Raw genomic sequence first — 24,147 nt, 5'->3', positions numbered from 1 at the left:
CACACATGCATGCATGCACACACACACACCTACCCACCCACATGCATGCACACAGGCACGCACACAGGCACCCACCCACTCTTGCATGCGTGCGTATGCACATGCATAAACGTGCTTCACTATAAACCTAGCGACAGCTCACAGAATATTCGTGTCTCTTTTACAGGATGGCTCTGTGGTTCCCAATAGTCTCTACCTGCCCAAGAGGGCTTGGGCTGGTGATAGTGTCCTCAGCAAGTTTCGTCAGCCATAGAGAAACTTTTAGAAATCATCTCTCAAACATAGCAATCATGACTTGTTATTTTTCAATTTAATTTTAGTGTAAATTAACTTATCTCTGTGCAAATGGCATTAAAGCTAATAACCCCCAAAAAGGATTAAGATTAGAAAGCAATGCTGTCACCGATGGAGCTCATTAACGGGCTTTATCACTGCGGGCTGATGAACTACATGGGGGATAATTGGCCTAATTATAATACATTTGTTTCTTCAGCCAGGTACTCTTTGCTTTCCTCTCCACTGATTACTTATGGGTCTCAGTTTGGCCAATTAAACTTCTTTCCCTACTCCATCCATTTCTGAAATTGATAGGCGGTAGCTCAGATGTCTGCTGCTGTCACTGTACTTGTGCTCTGGGAAGTCAAGAGCTGTGTGAAAGAGACAAAACTAGAGAGAAAGAGGAGATGGCTTTGACTCCGAGCATAGAGCACAGAGCTGGACCCGCAGTAAACATTACGAGTGACAGGGTCTACTATTGTGTGGACTTGGTAACGTGTTTGTTTGGGATCAGGTGGGAACTGCCTATAATCCCAGCATTTGAGGGGTGGAGGCAAGAGGATTGGTGTGAGTTTGAGGCTAGCCTGAGCTACATAGAGCATAGCAGGGCATCCTGGTCTGCAGATCAAGATCTTGTCTTAAGCAACAATAACAAATGTCTTTAAAACACACTGGCACCTGGACCTCTGAGATATGTGACGTATATCTGTATAATTTCCCTTATTGTTAAGAAGTGTTTTAATTAGGGTTTTCTATATGTATGGCTGTTTTGCCTACATGTATGTCTGAACACTGTATGTGTGCCTAACCAATGGAGGCCAGAAGACAGTATCAGAAAACCTGGGACTAGCGTTACAGGAGGGTGGGAGGCCATTCAGGTTCTGGGAATTGAACCTGGGGCCTCTGGAAGAGCAGCTAGTGCTCTTAACCATTGAACCATCTCCCAACCCCTCCCTAGTGAGCTTCAGTTCCATGAGAAACAGGAAAACTGTGAAATATGGTTTCACAGTAACAAAATAGAAGCTTAGCATTCACTTGTGATTCCATCAGAACTGCTGTGGATTCAGTGTTGTATCTCTGCACAATCCATGCCTTGGAATGTAAAAGCCAAGGCTGCATTAGGAAGTGGGATATCACAGGTTGTGGAATAATGAAAGCATAAAAGGATGAAGTTCTCTTGTCTAAAAAGTTGAATGGAGCCCATGGAATCCAGGCTACCCTTGAACTCACTATGTAGCTGGTGATAGCCTTGGCCATCTTGTCTGCCTGCCTCGGGTCTCCTGGGGATTGGGACTACAGGGCTGTACCACCACGCCTGGTTTATGTGTGCTGGGCATTAAACCCAGAGCTTCATATATCCAAGGGGATCATTCCGGCAACAGATCTACATCCCCTACTCTTGCAGAGCTCTCTCTGACCTTGCACCCCTTCTGCAGTGTGAAGACATGGCAACAGACACCATCTTGAACTCAGAGACCAACCCTTAGCAGATCTTGAGCCTGCACATTCTCGATCTTGGTCCGTCCAGCCTCTAAACTCAAGGGAATATGATTCCTACTATTTTTAAATGGCTCAGTAGGGTTGTTTTCCTATTGCAGGAGAAATAGGCTGTGACAACCAAGAGAAAGTGGGAAACAGAGAGACGGTCTCTTTCCCAGTCCCACGAAGTCTCTTTGGGACTGTGTTTGTCCTCATGTGGCCCAGGTGCATGTGTGAGTTTCATGCAGGATGGATCTAAGCCTGTATGTAGATCTAGACAGCTCAACGCCATCAGGGCTGACCGAGGCAAGAGCACCGATGGGATGTGTTGTCCACATGAGCCATGAAGGAGAGAGAGTGACAGGAGCCACAGAGAGTGAAACTATCTACATGGAAAGCTCAGGAGGCTCTCAGATAAAGTAGTGTTCACAGTCACCTCACCCTCATGAACCCTGTTTAACGCTAAGAGCCACGGCGCCACCAGTTAGTTCATCACTGTTGGTTTCATCACTAAGCCAGGAAGAATACACGGAGACAGCCTAGCTCCTAGTGACATGGCTGATACAGCTCACCAGGTAAGGATGTTTGTTGTCAGTCCAAACCCCAGACCTCACTGAGTAGGAAAAGAACTGATTCTTAAAACTGCCCTTACCAATCCACAGAGAGAAAGCAAGTGTAATTACAGAGCTAGGGAGAGAATTCAGCCTTTCAAAGTGCTGGCTGCTCTTTCAGAGGACCAGAGTTTGATTCCCAGAGCCTACTTCAGAGCTGAAATATATCCTGTGACTCCAGCTCTACGGACTCCGGCTCCTTCCTCTTGCCCCTGCATATATACACAAACAGGCACATGAATGACAAAATCTAGATTTAGAGAATAAAACATTCTCTGTTTGTATATGTATATATTTATTTGTGCGTATTTAATATAAACTTATATATTTCTTATAGTCATGTTATTACCTGTACTGAAAATGATTGCTAAAACAATACAGGACTGTAAGCATTCCCAGCCTAAATTTGACAAATTTACCACAAATACATAAGCAAATAGACATATGACTATTGTCAGTAAGATGTTCTTTACCCGATCAAGTACAATGGTATAAGACAGAATGACTAGAAACTATGATTTTACAATTATATTAACTTGGTTTTGACCAGATTTTAATCTGTAAGTGCTCTGCACTGTAAGATTAATAATTATCTCAGTATTTATTAAGTGCTTAGCATTTGATGCCAGAGCTTAATGCCCAGAGTATGATAGGAGGCAATGATGCAGCCAGGAACAAGGTGTGTTGGAAGACATGAGCTCATGTGCTGAGAGTGGTGTGGAGATGTTCCCATAGTTATTGTTAATATGAAGATGAAGAACAATTAATATAAATACAGACATTTTCTCCTCAGAGCATATTTGCACCAGAGCAGAGTTGACAGGCTTCCCCAGGACCACATACGATGTGCCGTGACTTATGTGTCAGCACCAGAGCACACACAGAGACCCAGGAGTCTCTTTGACATTTTACGTCCTTTAATACATATCGGGAAGCGCTTGGTTTGATCATCATCAGATCTATGTTTAGGTTCTTAAGAACCACCCATGTGGTTCCCTGTATATTAGGGAATATTATTTAGAATAAAATTCTTTATTTTCACCATTGCAGTGGCTATAAGATTATGTTAAATGAGAGGAGCCAGATACAGAAAAATAAATATCTCTTGGTCATTCTCATATGTGGAAGTTAAAATTAAATCTCAATGAACAGCAGTGACTACTGGAGTTTGGAAGTGCCATTTTGGAGGGGGGGCGGGGTTGACAAATATTGCAAATATTCAGACAAACTTAAGTTGAAAGAGTAAGTTCTGTGAAGATTGTATAATGAAAAGAGGTCCCTAAAACAAATACCCATGAATACCCAGCATCCCTTTACCGTACAGGTAGGGAGGAAGGAAGGGAGGGAGAAAGAGAGGGGGGAGGAAGAGATCTGAAAGGATATCCAAGGTCAGTTCACACAAATACTAAGCAGAGATTAACAACATATGAAAAAGGCCATGATATGATTTTTAATTAGAGTCTTACTGCATGTGATGTCTAATACAACTATAAACTACATAATCAGTGAAAGCTATTAATCGTCTGCACACCAAATCATGTGGCTTCAAAATATGTAAGGCCCAAAGGTAGTGAAATTAAAAACACAAAACCCCAATTCTCTAAACTAATGCCAGATTTAAAAATTCAAAATAAATAGAGAAGACTACAGAGGTGTTGCTTAATAGCAACTTGAATAAAATATGAAATTGTGAGGCAGAACTGAAAACATTAAAAAATATCCATCAAGCAATAATAATACCATGCTAAATTCCTAAATGTCTAAGTGTGACCTCTTTGATAATTAGTAGTAAAGGATTAACTCAAATTTCATTTGATTGAAAAAAATATGTTTAAAAATTTTAACGAAGCAGTAGGTTTTTTTCCAAAATAAGTAATATAAACCCAAATTCAGAGTAAAGTTAAAGTCAGCTTAAGAGAAAACATCTCTTTTGTCTACCTTTAAGTAGTTAAAAAAAAATCAAGAAAAAATTTCAAATAGCACATTGAAAATGCAAAAGAAAAGAAAAATCTCAGAGGAAGGAATTAAGAAATGTAAAAGTCAAATATTTGTAAAGAAATTAATTATAACAAAAATTATTTTAAAATGTGGCTCATTCTTAGAGAAATCTGACACCAAGCAGGTCAGTAAGTAATTAAAAAAAAAAATGACATAAGAGTCTGCAGAAGGGAACTGGAGATAGAGAAATGGTCATAAACAAGGAACAGGGGTGTCAGGGCACAGTCCTCACCATTATGCAAGTAAACCTGCAAAGTTACATAATTCGAGTTATTTCCTGGAAATTTTTCATGACAAAGTATTTCCTTAGCAATAACCTCCTCAAAAATGGTTTGAGGAGAAAAAGAAAATACAGCTAGTCCAACAACTACAGAAGATGTTAAGAGAGTTAAAAAAAAAAAAAAAATAGCAGTAAGATGTTCTCACAGTTGCATTCTTTAAAATATTCAGGTAAACAGCTATTTTAAGTGCTATTTAAAGCAGGTCACAGGAAAAGGAAGTTTTATAAATATGGTGAGGCCCAGCATGTGCCTGGCGGCACACATCTCTAATCACAGCTCAGACGGGGCTGAGCCAGGGCTCCTCAAGCTTGTGGCTGGCCTGGGTAGCCAGCAGTACCTCATCTCACAATAAGCAAACAAACAAATAAATGCCAGGCAACAAAAGCCCATACCTTTTAAAAATTACATATTTTTGTTTCTTCTGTGTACATGTATGGGTGCGTGTGTTGGCATTCACTTGGCACTGTATATGTGTAGAGATCAGAGGACAAATTAAATTAGTCACTTCTACGTCTCCGCTATGGGTATCAGAAATAAAACTCAAGTCTTCAAGCTTTGTGGCAGACCAGTATGAAGACCTGAGTTCAATCCCTCACACCTTCCCAAAGAACAATGCAAAAGTCTGTCTCTCCAGCCATAAGCTATGGGGTGCGTTGACAGGTAGTCCCTAGGGCTTGCTTAAAGGGATTACTATAGCAGATAAAAGGACCCAATGTCCTCCCCTGGCCTCTACACATGCACACGCACACACACACACACACACACACACACACACACACACACACACACACACACATTCATATACCACATGCACAGCATATACACATTAGATAAATAAGAAAATAGCAGGGAATCTGTGCGGGAAGAGTATTTGTCTAACTCTCGAAATAGCTAGATACCAAACTGTAAAATGAAAATATTCCTAGGCTATCTGCAGCTGTTGATTCCTTTGGGCAAAGCAGGTGTCCATTGACAGGAAATGACAGGTCAGGTGCCAGGCGGTCCAGACCCACAGAGCATCCAATACATTTAATGCATCTGCTCCCATCCACAGTGGTACGAGTAGCATTGCTCCTAACGTGATATAAAGAGGCCATGACGCTCTTCTATAATGGCATTAGTGGAGCCCGTGAGTACAACAAAAGATTGGCTCTCGTATTTATATTATATATTCACCTGTTAGGAGTGCTGGGCATACAACCCAGAGCCCTGTCCGTTCTAGGCAAGCACTCTGTCATGTACCCACATTCATTTCCAGCTCCGGCTTTACAATGAATTAATTGGATCATCATATTGAAAAGGGGGTACAGATTGACCAATGCATTATTTTCCAAGAGTGATCAAGTTCCCAGGCATGGCTCGGGAATACTGAGCTGATGCAGTGAGTCCTCTAGGCTGAGGAAGACAGAAGCACAGACTAGGAATCCCAGGAGTAGGATGTCAAAATTCCCTGGGACCGGTTACAGTGAGAGGGCTGCACGACTCCCATGTTTGGAGCAAGTGTGTTCAGCTTTCACACGGCCAAGGGTAGTCAGCCTGCTTAAAACACAATAAAACCATTCTGTGCCACTTTTGCAATTTAACTGTGTCATATTATTTATTGTTTTTGCTTTTGTTTTTAATGACAGAGTCTTACTATCACAGCTTTGGCTAACCTGAAACTTGAACTCATAGAGATCTGCCTGCCTCCATCACTCTTGACTGGCTGTAGATGACAATGCCACGTCCTAAGTCAAAATAGCTCAATTCTCACCTGAGAAGCATTGACTCACTGTAAATAATCATTTTTACAGAGATCCAAAATGAGAGAATTTTGAAATCGCTTAAAAAAATTTTTTTTGCATTTTTTTTGGTTTGTTTGTGTATAATTGGAACTGTGCATGCCATAGCAGCCGAGTCAGTGTAGAAATCAGAAGACAATCTGAGGGAGTTCATGCTCTTTCCACCATGGGGGTCTCAGGCATAGAACTCAGGTTAGTAAGCTTGGCAGCAAGTGCTGAGCTATCTTCCCAGCCCCTTACTTGGTTTGTTGAAATAGGATGCTTCATAGCTCATCCTGGACTTGAACTCCTGAACTTCTAAAAGGCCTAGGATTACAAGGAACTGCTATACTACCCAGCGTGGAGTCATGTTTTAAATAGGCAGACTCAAAGATGCTGCAATAAAAATCCAGAGAAGGGCTTCCTCCAAGTACACAAGCTGACGGAAGAGGGAAACTCTGGAGTGAGTGAGAAGTTTTGAGATAATAACACACATATCCATTTTTCTTTTCTATCTGAGGATTACAATGTCAAGGTTTGGGTCTCTACATGTCCACACATGTGATAACTCTGCTGAGGCTTGCAGCAATATTTTCAAATAAGTCTCCTTGATCCAAGCACATAGAAAATTACCTCATAGGAAGAATATTCACTGTGTGTGTGTGTGTGTGTGTGTGTGTGTGTGTGTGTGTGTGTGTGTGTGTGTGAGAGAGAGAGAGAGAGAGAGAGAGAGAGAGAGAGAGAGAGACAGACAGACAGACAGACAGACAGACAGACAGAGCGACAGGCACAGACAGAGATCTTAAGACTCAGGTACAAATAGTTACCTGTGTCAAAATACATGATTTAAATAGCCAAGGAACTGTATGCTTTACAGCTCGTGAGATAGTGTGCCGATTATTTGTGTTGTAGAGTTGATAAATGTTATCGAATAAATGTATGCATGAAAAGGGAATTTTTAACAACTCACCGCTGTGCATGTGCCAGACACAGTTTGCAGGACACTCACAGAACTAACACAGAAAAGTGGGGCTTTTTTCAGTTGCATTCTGAGAAGATTTAGAAAATAATTCAAAGACTGAAGGGACTGGTCTACAGGGTGACATTAAAGCAGGGTACATAGTTTGTCACTATGGTAGATAATAGCTAATGGAGGGTTAGGACTGCCAAGATCTATTTGAAAGGGACAAACAGCTAAGACAGCCAAAGGATTGCTTCACTTGATATAAAAAGATATAAGTAAGACCACTGAAAATAAAGTGAAAGAAAAACTTATCTGGATACCAGGAAAATGATCAAAGTTCCTTATTTGGGGTCTTTCAAGCTCACATAAAAGCAAGCTGAGTTTGCCTTCACCACTCTATTTCATCAATGGGGCAGTCTCCAAAGACCGCCATTGCTGATAGCGCTTTCGCTCTATTCCGTAAGCGCTCATCCCAATTCAGTGGCTTATCTCTCTAATTCAAACCATAAGGGGAGAGAAATTATCACAAAACACATTGTTCTTCCCAGATGTCAAACTCTTATTTTTTTTTTCTTCCTACCCTCCTTGAACTTATTTCAGTGTCCTTGGGGAGCTCTCCTGCTCGAGTGTGAGTGGAACTAATTGAAAAGATCATATTTAATAGAATTTAAACTTACTGAAGGGGGAGATAATTTCAGTTATTGTAGTGTCGGGGGAGATGAGACAAGACCATGACAGATCTTGAAAACCGAATTACTGGAACCGCCCTGGAAGTCCTGCAGAGGCTGTTGTCTGCTCCCATTTAACCAGAAAGACAGTAAAAGCCAGTCAATGTTGTTTTCCAAAGTGATGTTTTTTAAACATTTTTTTTTTCAGGCAAAAAAATTTGATTTCAAGGTGAAAAATAAAAGAAACTTCTTCTCTAGAGATTTATCTCCAAGGTCTAATAGCTTAAGTGGTAACATGCTTCATGCATGAATACGGCTCCCCAGAACCCATGTGAATTAGTCAGGGGTGGTGGTGCTCCGCATCTTTCTCACCAGCAGTCTCATCTAAACAACAAGGTGATGAGCCTCTGACAAATGATACCCAAGCCTGGCCTCTGGCCTCCGCATGCACACCCACACATTCGCATCTACACACGGGACGTACATGCCGGCACCCTCAAAGAATGACCCTCTAACTTCAGATTTGACGAATGGCATTTACCTGAAAGAGGTAATCTCACATCTAATCTGATGCCAAAAACAAAAAGCAAATTAGAAATAAGATCCAAAAAGACCATGTTAAAAACAGACAAGAAACAAGTTTTATCTTCAGTGTGCTTTGAGTACGTCCTATCCAGTCTCCAGCCGTGTAATTCTCTTTCTGTGTTTCCTAGAGGCACCTATGTAAATATTTTTAAGACATGGCATCCTGGGCAGGGTGGCTGATAACAAGGATAGGGTCCTGGGTTACAACTTAGAGCAGCCATGTGTGTTCTGTGTGTTCTAAGCCCTCCCCAGGCCTTACTACTCTGACACCCTCACATGCCGGGTCTTTGGATCTTGACAATATGTGCCGTTTTATAACTTAAGGGATTCTTCCAGTTGTGGGTTCTGTCTTTCATTACTGCTTCACCAAGTTGAGTGTTCTTATGTCACTCACACTTTACCTTGGATTCTTGGTTTCTTATTTGCCTGGGATAACAAGATGACCTTGAACCTTCTTCTGCCTTATGATTGTGGCTTTGAATCTCCCAGTGCATCAGTTCAGCATTTGGAGCTGCATGATGCTTTGCCATGAGGGGTTTGTCCTTTGAATAATGGCACATCTAACACCCAACCCTGACTCCTAACTAAGATGCTAATGCCAAGGTACACCCCACCCAGGCGATAGTGAAAATTTACAAGTGTTTCCTTGTATGAGGAGGAAAACTGTCATGGTTTCAAAGCTGAGGACCATCCTTCTAATCCACAGTCAAGGAGGTCATTTCCTTTATAAAATGGAGAGCCAGGTATCATATAGTTGCCTCCAAGACAGTTCTTAAGCTCACTGATCCCATAGGCAACAGAATCCTAGCATCTCCCGCCATCTAATAGTCTACTTCCCCTCTGTCTGCCATGTTGAAATTTTGCTTCTGCACTTCCACACATGGTCTCATTTAGGCTTTCCTAACAGTGCAGCATCTGGGCAGCTCTCTGAGCTGGACCAGACACATTCAATTTTGCTCTATATTTATTAGAAGCAGGCCCCAAACACTGTCGGTCTTTGTGAAACTGGCCAGCTGAGATAATCTTTTTTGAAATTGCCCCGTCCCACCATTTCCACACAGGAAAGGGCTCATGCTGTCTTCTCTGTGTTTAGCACCTGTGAGAAACAGTGACCAATGACTCTTGTCTGAGCATCACCAACATGCTGTGATCTTGTTGTTTGGAGGACCTATAGGAATAGTGTTCAAGATGATATGATAATGTAAGCATTTGACAAACTGGGACTTACGTTCATAAAACTTTTGGCAGTTTAATTCAAGACCAGCAATGTTCTGTGAAAGAAATCTAAAATAATTTCTAATCATCATTTTATTTATTTTCTAATAATAGGCACATAAGGTGTGTTGATCCTATGGAAGAGAGACAACCAGTCTCTGGGTTTTGATTTTGGGCTGATGTTTTTAACTTCAAAAGTTGTCGTGTATTTCCTATGCAGGACTTCCATATAGAGATTTTATTTCATTTGCACTGTGAGCAAGAAAGCTTACATCTTAACTGTAGTCTTTGGAAGTGTGTTGCCAGGCCCTGGAATATCCAGGCAGAAGAGATGCTCACCCTGTAGCGGCCTGGTATCTATGACACCTTCATGCATACGATGCACGCACTCTTCATCTTCCCTCTCATGTCCCTTGCACATTTCTGCTGCCATGGGGAACATTCATGAGCTGAGCTGCTGTGCTTAAGGATTATGAAGCAGTTTCCACGTAACTTCAGAATGAATTAGCAGCCTCTCTCTTTCTTAGACTTGCTCCAAGGCATGGCTCTTGGGAATTGGATTTTACATTACGTTTCCAGAGACACTACCTACACAGGGACATGCAGAAGCCAAGGAACACGGCTTTTCGTGACCCAGCACAAGGTGATAGGTTCAGTTTAAAAAACTGAGCCACCTATCTTTTCCTTATTCTTCAACCTTGGATGAAGTTAGCCACTATCAGGAAATGCATGGCTTAAAGAAAAGCAGACAAAACAAAATACATACAAAGGACATTTCAGGGAGAAATGCACCAATACGCATCAATGTCCATGCCCAGGCCAGCTCATCACGTGATGGTATGCTCTCCACAGCACAGTTACTGTGAAAACTGTGATGGAAATAGTGTTTATTTCCAGATGGTAAAATGGATGCCTATACCCTTGAAGTCCCACCAAGTATGGGATGTCTCACCTCCATTCAAGAGCCTCCTGTGAAGATTCTTATGTGTGACGCTATCTAGTGACTATTTTTTAATGTTTGAATTTTTATTAATTTTTCTTTTATTGAAAATTGACTTTTTCATATAACATATATTCTGATTATACTTTCTACTCCCAGTTTCCCCCCATTTTTCTACAGATCTTCCTCCTATCCCTTTCTTTCATTAGGAAGCAGACAGGCTTCTAAGGGATAAAATGAAACAAATTATAATAAGATAAATTAAAAAGAAACAAATCAGAATAGGACAAAGCAAACAGAAAGAAAAGAGCCCAAGAAAAGATGCAAGAAACACACATATACACAGAGACATTCAGAGTACCACAGAACACAAGAACAGAAGCCATAATATATACCCAAAGAACTTGTTGGGTAAAAATAAATTTAAAAAAAGAAAAAGATGAAGGAGGAGGAGGAGGAGGAGGAGGAGGAGGAGGAGAAGAAGAAGAAGAAGAAGAAGAAGAAGAAGAAGAAGAAGAAGAAGAAGAAGAAGAAGAAAGACCTGGCATGACATTAGGAGACAAGTTTCCTCCAAAGATGCTGTTGAGTTAGATTTGGTTGGCCATCTGCTACTATGCATGCAGCCCACCCTTAAGAGTAGTTCCATGATGTAAAATATGTCTTTCTTGAACTATACTCTGTGCGCCCACAAAATAACTCACTAATTAAAAGCATTTGCAACTGAGGTTGAGGACCTAATTTTGATCACATGGTGGAAGAAAGGAACCAACCCCCACACCTTCATCTCTGACTTCCACATGGAGCCATGGAACAGTCACCCACACATGTAGGTACTAACATACACATTCACTCATATACACGTTAATTAAAATTTTTTAACTAATTTTAAATAGAATTCAAGTACCATATAACTCAACCACTTAAAGTTGAATTTAATATTTTTGCTATATTATGTTATTAAAGTTGAGCTTATATATGTATTTAAATACTTAACATGGTTATTATATATGTATTATATTTGTATGTAAATAATTTTCATGATATTTTATGTTTCTATATAATATATGGCTCCATATGTGTATATACACACATTGAGCACAAAAGTTAATATAATTTAAATATTTATATGTAATACACATACACTTATGTCCAAATAACTCATATGGTATTATATATATTTCTATAGAATAGGTGGTTATGTGTTTATATTTATATGTGTGTATACACATGTATTAAATGAAATTCGTTTCTGATATTCTTAACACTTGAGACAAGGTCTCACTATCTCAGATGGCCTTGAATTCACTGTCTAGTCCTGGCTGGCCTTGAACTTTAACTTGTCTGTCTCCAATTTCCAGGTAGCTGGGATTACAGACCTGTACTGCTATACCTAGGTATTTTTTGTTGTTGTTGTTAGATAACCTGTAATAAAACAGGAGTTAAATATTAGATGGTGTTGTAACTTCTACTTCCTGTAAGCTTTTTTCTATCTCCATCTACTATTTTCCTCACCTTTGAGCAACAGTATTTGAGTACCTTGTTGTCTCTGTCTGAACTTTGAGCCTGTAGTCATAGTGACCAGCCAGTAGCAGCACCTTAAAAGCTGCATTAAAATGGTGATAATAATCATGGTGTTTCCACAACTGCCACATCTATTCACCAAGTGTCCCCTCTTTTTCATGAAGCATCTTTTGTGGTGTTTTCCTGATGGTGCTCTTCAGTCACGGAGCACTGCCACGCCTTGCCACATGTTGGTGTTAGACATTACCGATTTTTACTCTTAACCCCTGGGTTGTTATATAGTGGTCGTTACTGAAGGGCGTCACCCACAAACTGCTTTGCATCTAGGAAATACAGCTGGGCTGTGTGCAAAGGCACAGAGAGGCAGAACACACGCTGCATGACCTGTGTCATGAAGGAGTTAGACCTGAACTCCAAGCAGCCATCACACTCCCAGTGGCATTAGATGCTATTACTACCCAAGGGAGCCTTTCTTCCTGGAAGCACAGTCACGTTCCTCCAAAATCAGAGAACAACCCATTAAACAGGAGCAAAAGCTGCCTCCCCTTCTTTCCCCCATTAACTTGTCCCTTTCCCCATTCACCTGACAGCAAGCCCTGTCTTCATGTCTCACACAGCCTCATTTCCCGGGTGTTTGAGAGGTTCTAGGCTGAACACATTTACTCTCGTTAAATGGTGGCTGGACATTTGCCATGTGACTACTGTGAAGGTGTCTGCCTGCTCTTCTTAGACCTTGGCTAGACAGCTGGTGTGGTAGTCACCAGAGAGCTAAGCAGGTTACAAAGTAGCCATTCTATGAAAATCAGTTCAGTAAAACCAAGAATATTCCCTTATTAATTGCTGGTGGCCACTGCTGTCTTTTGCTTTCATGACCCCACACAACACTCAGAGGTGGTCCGTCTTCTTCCTGTTTGAGTTTTGTGTTTTCTTCTTACCTTTGCACACGTTCCTGTCTTTAGGAACCAAGCTATTTGCTTTTCCATTGCGAGCTTTGGCTCTTTACTGACCATCTCCTGCTGTGACCCTGAATGAGAGAGTTCAGTGGACTGTCTCAGGTGGATGATGGTAGGGAGTTTGTGATGATGTGTATGTTTCTGCGGTGGTGTGTGTGTGTGTGTGTGTGTGTGTGTGTGTGTGTGTGTGTGTGTGTGTCTGAGGAGTCAGGAGAAGGCATTCGAGTCCCTGGAGCTCTCATGACAGGCGGCCCTGAGCTGCCTGACATGGGTGCTGGGAGTACAATCCACGTCCTCTGGGAGAACATCAAGTAAGTGTCCATAGTCAGAGAATTGGCTTCCTAAAAACGTTTTACACCTCTCATCTTACAAATAAATGCTCATCATTTCCATTGACAGTTGGCTGTCAATAATGTACAGACACTTTGGCAAATGACGCTCATGGTAATAGACACAGAACCTGCATATGTTCTCCCAGACAGTATGTGATTTTCTCTAAGAGAACCAATTGTCTCGGAGGAACCAGACAAAAGTATAAAGCACACAAACTCCCAGACACACGACTGCACGCACACACATGCATGTGCACGCATGCAGAAGTCTCTAAAAGACAGCCTTCTATAAGTCGAGGCACCCTTTGTTCTAACATAAAAATCTTTGACTCCTGATCACACTCAGAGTATGTAGGAGAAAAGATATGATTTACTCAACAGGCAGATGTGTCCTGCCAAGATCACACAGCTTCACGGAAGGGAAGAGAAAGTCAGTAGTCTTGTGTGATATGAAAGACTAACAAGGCCTGAGGAGATGGCTGAGCAAGTAAAAAGCTTGTCACACACCTGTGGAGGCTTAAGTTTGTTTCTCCAGACCCTACATCAGTCTGGACAAAGTAGCTCCTCTGTATGTCCAGTGCTTTTATGACAAAGGGGGGAAGTGGGGACAAGAGACTGCACAGAAGCTTGAGAGACAAGCTAGCCTGTCCTATGTAGAAGGTGAGAACACCTGTGCTCTCCTCTGACTCCTCACATGTGAGCCTGCACTTACAAACACACACATGCACTCATATACTCAGCACATACAAACAAACATGTGTACACTCACCACATGTATGCACATGCCTTCACTCACCACACACACACACACGAGAGAGAGAGAGAGAGAGAGAGAGAGAGAGAGAGAGAGAGAGAGAGAGAGAGAACAAGAAAACAACCAGAGAGGTAGAGTACTCTAGAGTAAAGAAGGACACAAACCTCAACTGTGCCGAAATTTCCGTCTTTCTTCCTGTAGGTATCCGTCTCTCCTTGATTCCAGGCTGGAAAGAACTTTCTGCAAAGATTAATCACATATGCCCACTCCAGGGAAAATACACAAACCATACATCTGTCTTGAAACTTTTTATTCAATGCTAAAGTTCAAGGTTCTTCCTTGCTCCAATTCGCCTGCATTTTCACAGAGCTTTCAACTGAAATTCTGTTTGCACTTGGATACATTTGAAACAATCGTGTTTCAATTCAAATCGTCTCAGTGGCATCCCACCTCTCTCTGTCTTCTAAAGTCACCCACTCAAGCACCCATTAAGAACTCGCCTGAGTAATCTGAGTCAGTCAGCCCCCTGCACCCCGCCCTGAAATGTGAATGGTACCTTCTGTCACTCTCTGAATAGACCCCACAATGTTCAAGGACAGTTTTCAGACAGAAATGATCTGTTCAATATCAGAAACAAAGCAGAACTAAGTCATACCATTAGGAACAGAAGCATCATTGTTTGGCTCTTCGGTATCCTTGGTGTTTTAAAACTATATGCAACTGGTGCCTTGGAGATCTGTCTTCTTTTATTTTATTTCTCTTGTGATTTTGATTTATTACTCAGAGGACCTCCCCTCCCCCTGCCTAGTTTGACTTTTGTCTTTTGAAGAGTTTAAATTCGTCATCATTCCCACCCATTCATTGTCTCTGTGGGAGTTGGGGGGGCGGGGAAATCCCAGAAATTTCTAGACCTCTTTGACAGAGACAGGAATTCTCCACCCTGCCTGTGCATTACTGACGCATGGCAGTTTGCTTTCTGATTCTTTTATGCCACCCCTTTCAGACTCTTGCCCAGTAGAGTGACAACGCAAAAAGTTGATTCTTAGCTTTGTTAACATCCCAAATTTGCAGATTTACGGAAAATTCCAGAGTTGAACATGTCTACCTGAGGCACTGAGCTATGTGGACTTTTCGCTCTATTGACGCAGAGCGTCTTCAGGTGAAGTTGCACTACAAACAAATATGGCCAACTCTGGTGTTTTACTGCAGCTATTTATTTAATTGAAAATAAGCTAATTCTATTCTTCAGTCTTTTTATCTGGGTTACTAAAGTGGTTTATTATACATGTACAAAGACTTAGAGTATAAATAGTGTATTTACAAAAGGTCACAGCTGAAGTGTGTTAAGATCTAAGTTTGCCTTTCTTTCTTTCTTTTTTCTTTTTTTTTTTTTTTTTGGTTTGCCAGATGCAGTGGCCCATGCTGCACTTGGGGAGGTAGAGGCAGGCGGATCTCTGTGAGTTTGAGGCTTTCCAATGGATATACAAAGGTCCAAGGTTATTTAAAAAAAAAAAAAAAAAGAGTAAAAGGTATATTTGAATCTTGCCATTATTTCATTATAAGCTCACCTAGATCCACTCTCAGTGTATAGAAAAAGCTTCGCTGTATCATTCATACTTCCACACAGAAGTCAGGGCCTCAGCATGGCGGACACTACCTGAGCTGTGGAACTGATGTATCTTAACTGTCTCCGGGGGAAAGAGGCTTCAAGAGAGAATGCAGGGGACTCTGAGCAATCGCTGGGGGATCCTACATGCCTGAGTTTTCACTGCTATCCAAAAGAGAATGTAATTTATACCATTTGCCTCCCACTCCCTTGAAAGAAGAACAATAGAAAAAAAAAAGCCATTTGAAAGGAGGCATTGCAGATTGGCCATCAACATGCTAAAAGAAATCTTTCATCCTGAGCATCCAAGAGTGCTGAGAGGCTCCCTTTCTTGTTTTCCGGAGCATGGATAATATACAGAATGCTGACTGGAAGCCCTGCCAATCTGGCACCTCCAGATGGTGGGGCGATGCAGATTTATAAATTGGATTGCTACCTTTTCCGAATATATCATACATTCCCTACTCATTTTTCTCCTTACTGTATGCCTCATTAAGTGGAAAGTTTCAAAGATGCTGGATAAATTGTGCATAAACTGACAGCCAGGTGTCATGAGGAACTCGACTCAGCCTCCCAAAGACTCTGATTTATGCTTGGGCATTTTCTCAGGTTACCAGACATTCTGTTTCAACGTCTTATTGCTTTGAATCTTCAAGGCCTTTACTGCACATGCATGACCCCCCCCCTCCCAGTAGACGTTGAAAAGCATTGATTGATTGATTTAGAAATATTAAACTCATGATTTCATGCAATGCTGAACCATTAAACCTTTGATATTTTCACTTGGAAGTCGGAGCTAGCTAGAAACACAAATGGCACAATCTCCCTTATGTAGTTTTCAAGGGACTTAGTGGGCACTGAATTTAACACAAGTTTATGAACTGTATATGTGACAGGCACAGTACACAGCCAGGTTACTATTTTGTCCTATTGTAGAATAGAAATGTGGTGTAAATTAAAGTTACAGAGTTACATCTTTTATCTGGAGCACGCCATGGGTTCTTGCTGCCTGGAGAGAGCACTATAGCTGTGAAGTTTTAACTGGAGGGTAGGAAGAACTGGACCCTGATATTCAAGCCAAACTGTGGGGTAGCCTTTCCTCCCCAGAGAGTAGCCCAGAAGTTAAAAATCAGTTTCCCAAAAGCTTGATCCGAGTAACTAACAAGTCTACTGGACCATTTTGTCATCAGGGATTTTATTGGCACACATAAAAAGAGTCATGAAGGGGAATCTGAGAGAAACCAGTGGAGGCTGGCACAGTACCTTAAGGTGAGAACAGGAGGGCGTGGATGTTGATACTACTGATGGGCAGCTTGACAGGATGAACCACTGCACACATCTGTGAAAGAGGTTCTAGACTGGGTTTATTGAAGTAGAAAGACCCACGTGACCCTACCTCAGCATGTCATCATTCGGTGGTCTGGAGTACCAGAACTGACTATACAGGAGAAATACTAGGTCCAGTGTCATAGTTTTATCATCTGAGTGCAAAGTCTTGACTGTGGAATAGTCTAGATCACGTTGGCCTCTAAGAATCTGTTGGGAAGTGTCTTTACTGTTAATTGATAGAGAGGAGCCTGACCCATTTTGGGCAGAGTCGTTCCTTGGGAAGGTGGTCCTAGGCTGCATAAGAAATCCAGTTAAGCCTGAGTGCACGAGCTAGCCAGCAAACAGTCTTCCTCCATGCTTTCTGCTTTAATTCTGCCCTGACTTCCTGTCAATGATGGATTTTAAGTAAGACCTTTCTTCTCTGAAGCTGCTCTAGATTGGAGTGTCTTACCACAGTATCAGGGTCCAAACTAGAACAAGCAGCGTGCAGTTTCCTCTGTTTCCTGATATAGACACAATGTGACAAGCTGCCTTATTCATCTAATGCCACACCTTCCCTGCCACGGTAGACTGTATCCCCTTATACCATGAGTCAAAATAAACCCTTCCTCTCTTAAGTTACTTGTGTCAGGTGCTTTGTCACAGCAATTATAAAAGTGATTGATACATGTGTCAAGCACTTGATTATTTTACTTAACTTTAATTTTTAAAATTTAACTAAACATTATGTCAGAGTGTTCATAGGGAAGGATTAGGCAGAATCAACAAAAGGATCAATTCCACATATAAAAATGATTATTTAAAAAGTAAAGCCTTAATTTCACAGTCTGAGATATATTTCAAGCACAAGAGCTAAGAGCCCAATGGAAAATGCCAACCATAAAGAAAATAAATACCTTAGAAATTAATGCTGCTATTACAAAAAAAAACCCACACCATTTAAAACATTTAACATATGTTACATAGATAAATGTTTTCATTGACAACTAAACTGTTTATCTGGAAGGCAAATTCTGATAATTCATATAAAATGACAAAGGACCTTGACAAAGGTTATTTAATCCACCATGCAAAACAACTTTATCTCAAACTTAACTCTTTAATAAAAGCCAATCATCCTCTTTGCACATCTCTTCTCACCAGTAACTCAGAAACTCTGCCTACCCCTGCGTTTGGTTCTATGGCTTCTACAGGTCCACTGATGCACTGAAGGGGGAGGTATAGCACACTGACACCAGCGTGTGCTCCAGAAGAACATGTGTAGCCCCATTAAATCATATCCGTCTGTATCTAGTCATATGGACTGCATGTATGGGAAAGTGTTGCTGAGGGTGGCCCCTACGTGTTTCAATACAAAGCGAAACAGTGTGTTAGAAGCAGAGTGTGATTCTGTTGTGGAAGTAGTGGGCAACCTGGGGCAGAAACTTAGGGAGTTGAGGAAAATAGACAAGTGATACTCTGTCCATCTAATGGGAGTGGTAAAGGAAGAAGAAAAGGAGCAAGTGAGGCAGAGATGATGCAGGCTATCTGAAAAAGTGTTAAGGAAGAAAGAAACACAGGTAATTGAAATGGCCTGCTAAGCTGGAAGCTAAATTAACAAAATGTTGTCCATCCGTACACACATTGAAGCCCCACGACTTCAAAGATGGAAGGGAAGCATAGTCCTTCCAAAAAGTAAGAGAAAACTACTCACAAAGAAGCCTAACAGATGATCATCTGCCATCTCAGCAAAAAAACGCAGGATCCAGAATACAGGGGAAAGTGTACTCGAATTCTGAAGGAAGGGGAAGACAGTTGAAACCCAGCATCTGTCCCCAGCCAAAAATGCGACCAAAGTTTATGCCTGAAAGAGATTGGGATGTTTGTTTCTGTAAACTTTGTGCGTTTGTAATCAGTTAATAACACCTCCAAACTTGCTCATCAGGTTGCAGCTGTGGCAGAGTGAAAGGCAATTTAACTCAAGGAAAGATCAGGATCTAGGGCAGCGGCTCTATCCCATGTTTTGTGACCCCTGTGGGAGTTACATATCATATATCTTCCATATTAGATACTTACATTATGATCACAATAGTAGGAAAACCATAGTTATGAAGTAGCAATGGGATAATTTTATGGTTGGGGGTCAGTACGTGAGGAATTGGGTTACAGGGGCATATCATAAGGAAGGTTGAGAAGCACTGGTCTAGAATAATGAGAGTCCAGCATAGTACAGGCTGGAAAGCAAATGAACAAACAACAACAACCAATCAAAACAAAACCACCAAACATTGAAGCATAATCTCCCAGAAATACTAGCACAGCTCACGTCATCAACTTCACCAATCTCTGGGAGGTCTGGGTGTGTTTCTCTTCTGCATGCTTTCAACTACATGGTTTCGCTGTTTTATGAGTGAGTCACGCGTGTGTGTAGCCACAGTAATTTGAGTGTGGTCATTGCTGTAAATAATAATAAAAAAAACCCCAGAGAACATAGAATCTGATTGCTATTTGTCAAAATATAAAGGACCCTGTGGATTCTGCCAATGTAACCTGCAGTGTTTTCAGTATTGTAACCTCAAGGAGAGGTGAGAGAGACAAGCTCCTTGTCCTTTCTTTTCTAGCAAGAAAGCTTGAGAAACTAAGTGGTGAGAACACAAACTTAGTGTTTAACCCCAAAAGTTTCAACCTCTGGAAGATGCTGTAATAGATCCAGTAATTTCAAAAGTTGAAAGTAAAAGAGAGATAGGAAGTAAGATATGCATGAATTTAGATAGTGGTGGGATAAAACTTCTCTAGAAAAAAACAAAAATATAAAGTTGAGGCATATTGAATTATTTTAAAAGAAAACCAGAAATATTTAAATTACTTGTCTAAAATTCTACCCTTAAGGCTGGAGAGATAGATACATGGTTAAGATTTCTTGCCGCTGTTACAGAGGGTCCAGGTTATGTTTGGCAGTTCATATCTGTAAATTCACAACCATCTATTGCTCTAGATTCAGAGAATTCACGCCCTCTTATGACCTCTGTGGCCACCGACGCAAACATGTGTCAGTCACATAGACATACATATGCGCATTCACATAAATAAAAAAATAAACATTTTAAAGGAATCCATCCCCTTCTTCATAGTTGACATTTTATTGCAACGACATATTTTTTTAATCTATAAAATCAAAATGAAATGGTAATACAACTTCTATCCCAAAATAGCACTAGTAGCCAAGAATTATTTCATATATAATTTACAAAGATTTTTGTCGTTTTTCCCTACAAACACGTGTAGTCTACTAATAATTTAATGTGGCCCAGAGATACTCATTAATAATACTTATTTTTAGCCTTATCAGGCTTTCTAATGAGAAAGACTGCAAGATTAAATGCTAGTGGTAGAATTAGCCTGTTACCATGGTTCTATACTGTCTATTCTCTGAGTCTACAGCTGTAATCTACTCTTTCTTACCTTAATGCCATGAAAAACAACAACAACAACAAACGTACACACACACACACACACACACACACACACACATTAAAAGCAGGATGTGCAGTAACAGAGGGCTTTGAATGGCAGGGAAACTGGAAGTTCGGGGCAAGTGTGATGGTTTAGTTCTTCTTGGGGCTCTTGGTAATATGTGGGACCCCCTGACTAGGCTGGACGCTGGAGAGTGTTTCCCACTCAAGAGTCAAGCTCAGCTTTCTTCTCCGAGCTAACACTGAAATCCTGTCGGTAAAAATGCATACCTGCACGTATATCCCCAGGACAATGTTGTAGCACTCACAGCATTTAAACTCTGGGCTTCACACTACTTAACCGTAAGCAGCCCACTTGTTGTCATGAGTGTGTCCCTCTGCAGTCTCAGTTTGGACTCGGTCTTTGACAGGAGCCATCATCACTTACCTTTGGCTTTGCTGCCTGCAGCTATTGATATTAGGGGTGTTCACTTATATTCCATTTCTTGTTTCTTCTACCTGATCTATAGAAATTTACTTGGGAAGATTGTATGGAATAGCTTTGCTAAATTCTTCTGAGTGACTAAAAAGAGATTTTTCTTTTAACACGGGGTCTTACTGTGTCATCCTGGCTGCTGTATCCTAGGCTGGCCTCAAGTTCACAGAGACCCTCTCTCTGCTTCTGCTTCTGGTCCCACCCCACCCCCGCCTGAATACTGGGATTAAAGGTCTGTACTGTCACACCTCATGTAACACTGATTTTTATTGAACTATAAAATTTTCACACATATGTATTAATTCAAACATCGGTCATTTCATTCATGATACAATATGCCCTGGGTAACTACGATGATGTACTTTTCACTTCTCAGCTACGTATTCAAATTCCTCTACAATTGTAGAGGCAATTGATTGTTCTAAGTTACACAATTTTCATTTACCATTTTACAGAATCTACTTATATCTTGTTTGACATTTTAGGCCTGAAATCAACTTGATTGGATGTTAATCCTAGTCTGGATCATTTATTAACACAAAAGCAGACACTTTTCAAAATTAACTTTGGAAAAAGAAAATTATTTTCAATTCTGAAAATTCTTAGGGAGAATTTGTGGGTTTTTTTTTCAATTTAACATATGAAATTCATTAAAAAATAAAAAAGTTTGACCCAGTCTAGTTATATCAGCATGTTTAAATTCTTCAGTTCATCTTTATCAATGCACCATTTTGTCATTTCTTGTTAGAATAAATCTTGCCCTTTAGCATTAATATCTTGATGCCCCTTAACATTTAACAGTTAACATCTGAAAGTATTTTTGCTTGGTTTTTGACACATGGGTTCTCAACACCCCCCTCAAATGATCCATGATATGGTGACATTTCAATTAGCATTTCTTTCTGCTAATCCAAAAGGTTGATTCCTTCTAGAATTTCTAGACATTGGAGTTCTGATGGGAAATTTTTTAGCCTCCTACTTTTTAATTAGTAGCCAGAACCCACTCTAAGCAAGCTGGGAAAACTAGTACCTGCTGTAGCGACATCTTCTTCTTTCTAGTGTTGGTTTTAAGTCTTCATATTCTCACTTCCAGGTTTTGTCATTTTTTTCTGTAGGTTCATTTTCTTATCTCATACAATATATTTAAACTTTTTAAATTCATTCATTCATTTATTCATTTATCCATTCAGCAAGAGTCATGTTTTGCTCTGCATTTCCTGTTGGCCTCAAACTGCATTTCCTTCCCTCTGGTTCTCAAGCGCTGTGACATAAGACCTAGCTAGCATCGGTGTGCTTTCTTTATTTTTTCCACTCAGTGTGCATGTTATTAATTCTTAGGATAAAAAGGACAGTAACTCCATAAGCCTTCTCCTTTTCCCTTTCCCATATTGAAAGGGTGTTGTTGTTATTATTGTTAGAATTGACATTGTCTAAACAATATAACAACTTACAGTATATAAACACTATTTTCAGAGCTCACTTATTCCCAGTTTATATTTTAAGGCAGGGTCTCCACCCTAGCTTACCAAAGACATCCATAGGCATTATCATTGACCTGGTAGATGCTGGTCTGATATGTTTGGAAATAATTTACCTAGAGATTTTGCCCATGAATCATAACAATTCACAAGGTACTAATGTGCCTTTGACATCGGTGTGTACGAGATCATATGGGTGTATGGTACATGTGTGTATACCATGTGGAGGGGCATACGTGCACATGGATATAAGTGTGTGTGTGTGTGTGTGTGTGTGTGTGTGTGTGTGTGTGTGTGTGTTGCATGCATGTAGAGGCCAGAGGTACATATTGAGGGTCTTACTTCTCCACTTTAGTTTTAGAGAGCCGATCTCTTCTTTGGACCTGGAGCTCAGTGATTGGCTAAAGAGGTTGGCAAGTAAACCCAGGGATCACCTCTTTTCTGCCTCCTCGGTGCTGGGATCTCAGGCCACACACAGAGCTTTTTATGTGGATGCTGGAGATCCAAACTCAAGTTCTTTAGCTTGAATAGCTGTTTTCCCTAGAACTTGTGGGTTTCAACTTCCCATGCTATTGTGTGTTGCTGTATCCTTGACAAATCATCAGTTCAGATAACTGCCATATGATTTCTTTGATGTACGAGCCTCTTCTTGGGATACACATGCACACATAAAACACGGCAGTTGGCCCTTTTACTTCATGAGGTATCATGCCCCGAGTCATCATTCTGATCTTGCTGTTTAAAAAGAGCATATATTTCGGGGCTGGAAAGATGTCTCAGTGGCCAGTAAAGTCTCTTGCTCACAACCACCTATAGCTCCAAGGATTCAATGCTCTCTCCTGGCCTCTATGAGCACCAGGCACATACATGGTTCACATCTATGTATCTGTGCACATATGGACATGTACACTAAAATAATAAATAAATGGGGTTTTTTGGAGGTGGTAAACTGGAAATTTAATGCATGGATACAGTAGAAATATAAAATTTAAATTATTTAATGATTTAATTGAAAACTAAACTATGGTGGCAATGAAATAAAAATAGGGACTTTTTTTTAAAAAAACACTGAAAGAATAGTCCATATAAACAAAATGGGCTTTATAAATGTGGTGCAAACCAAAATTGATAATTTTGATATAATTCCCCTAGAAATATTTATATACATAGTTTCTAGACTTGCAAGAAGAAAATTCTACCTGCTCTTATTGTAGAAATTTGAGGAGAAGCCAGGATTAAAACACTAAAATCACAAATGGCAAAAAAAAAAAAAAAAAAAAAAAAAGCTAGAAATAAATGTGTTAAAGTTTCAGAAAGTATAAACTTTATGTTAAGGTTATTTTTTTTTAAACTAAATGCCAATAAGAATGTTTACTGAAGAGAAAACTGAGCTGTGCAGTTTGTAGAATTAGAGATGTCAGCGTTTTTGTGAAATGTTTGTAATTTTCATAGCAGCTCTTGAGTGGGCAC

The sequence above is a fragment of the Acomys russatus genome, chromosome 32, assembly GCF_903995435.1.
Source record: "Acomys russatus chromosome 32, mAcoRus1.1, whole genome shotgun sequence".
Lineage (NCBI taxonomy): Eukaryota > Metazoa > Chordata > Mammalia > Rodentia > Muridae > Acomys > Acomys russatus.
The sequence above is the reverse complement of the archived record's forward strand: the minus strand, read 5'-3'. Positions refer to the sequence as shown.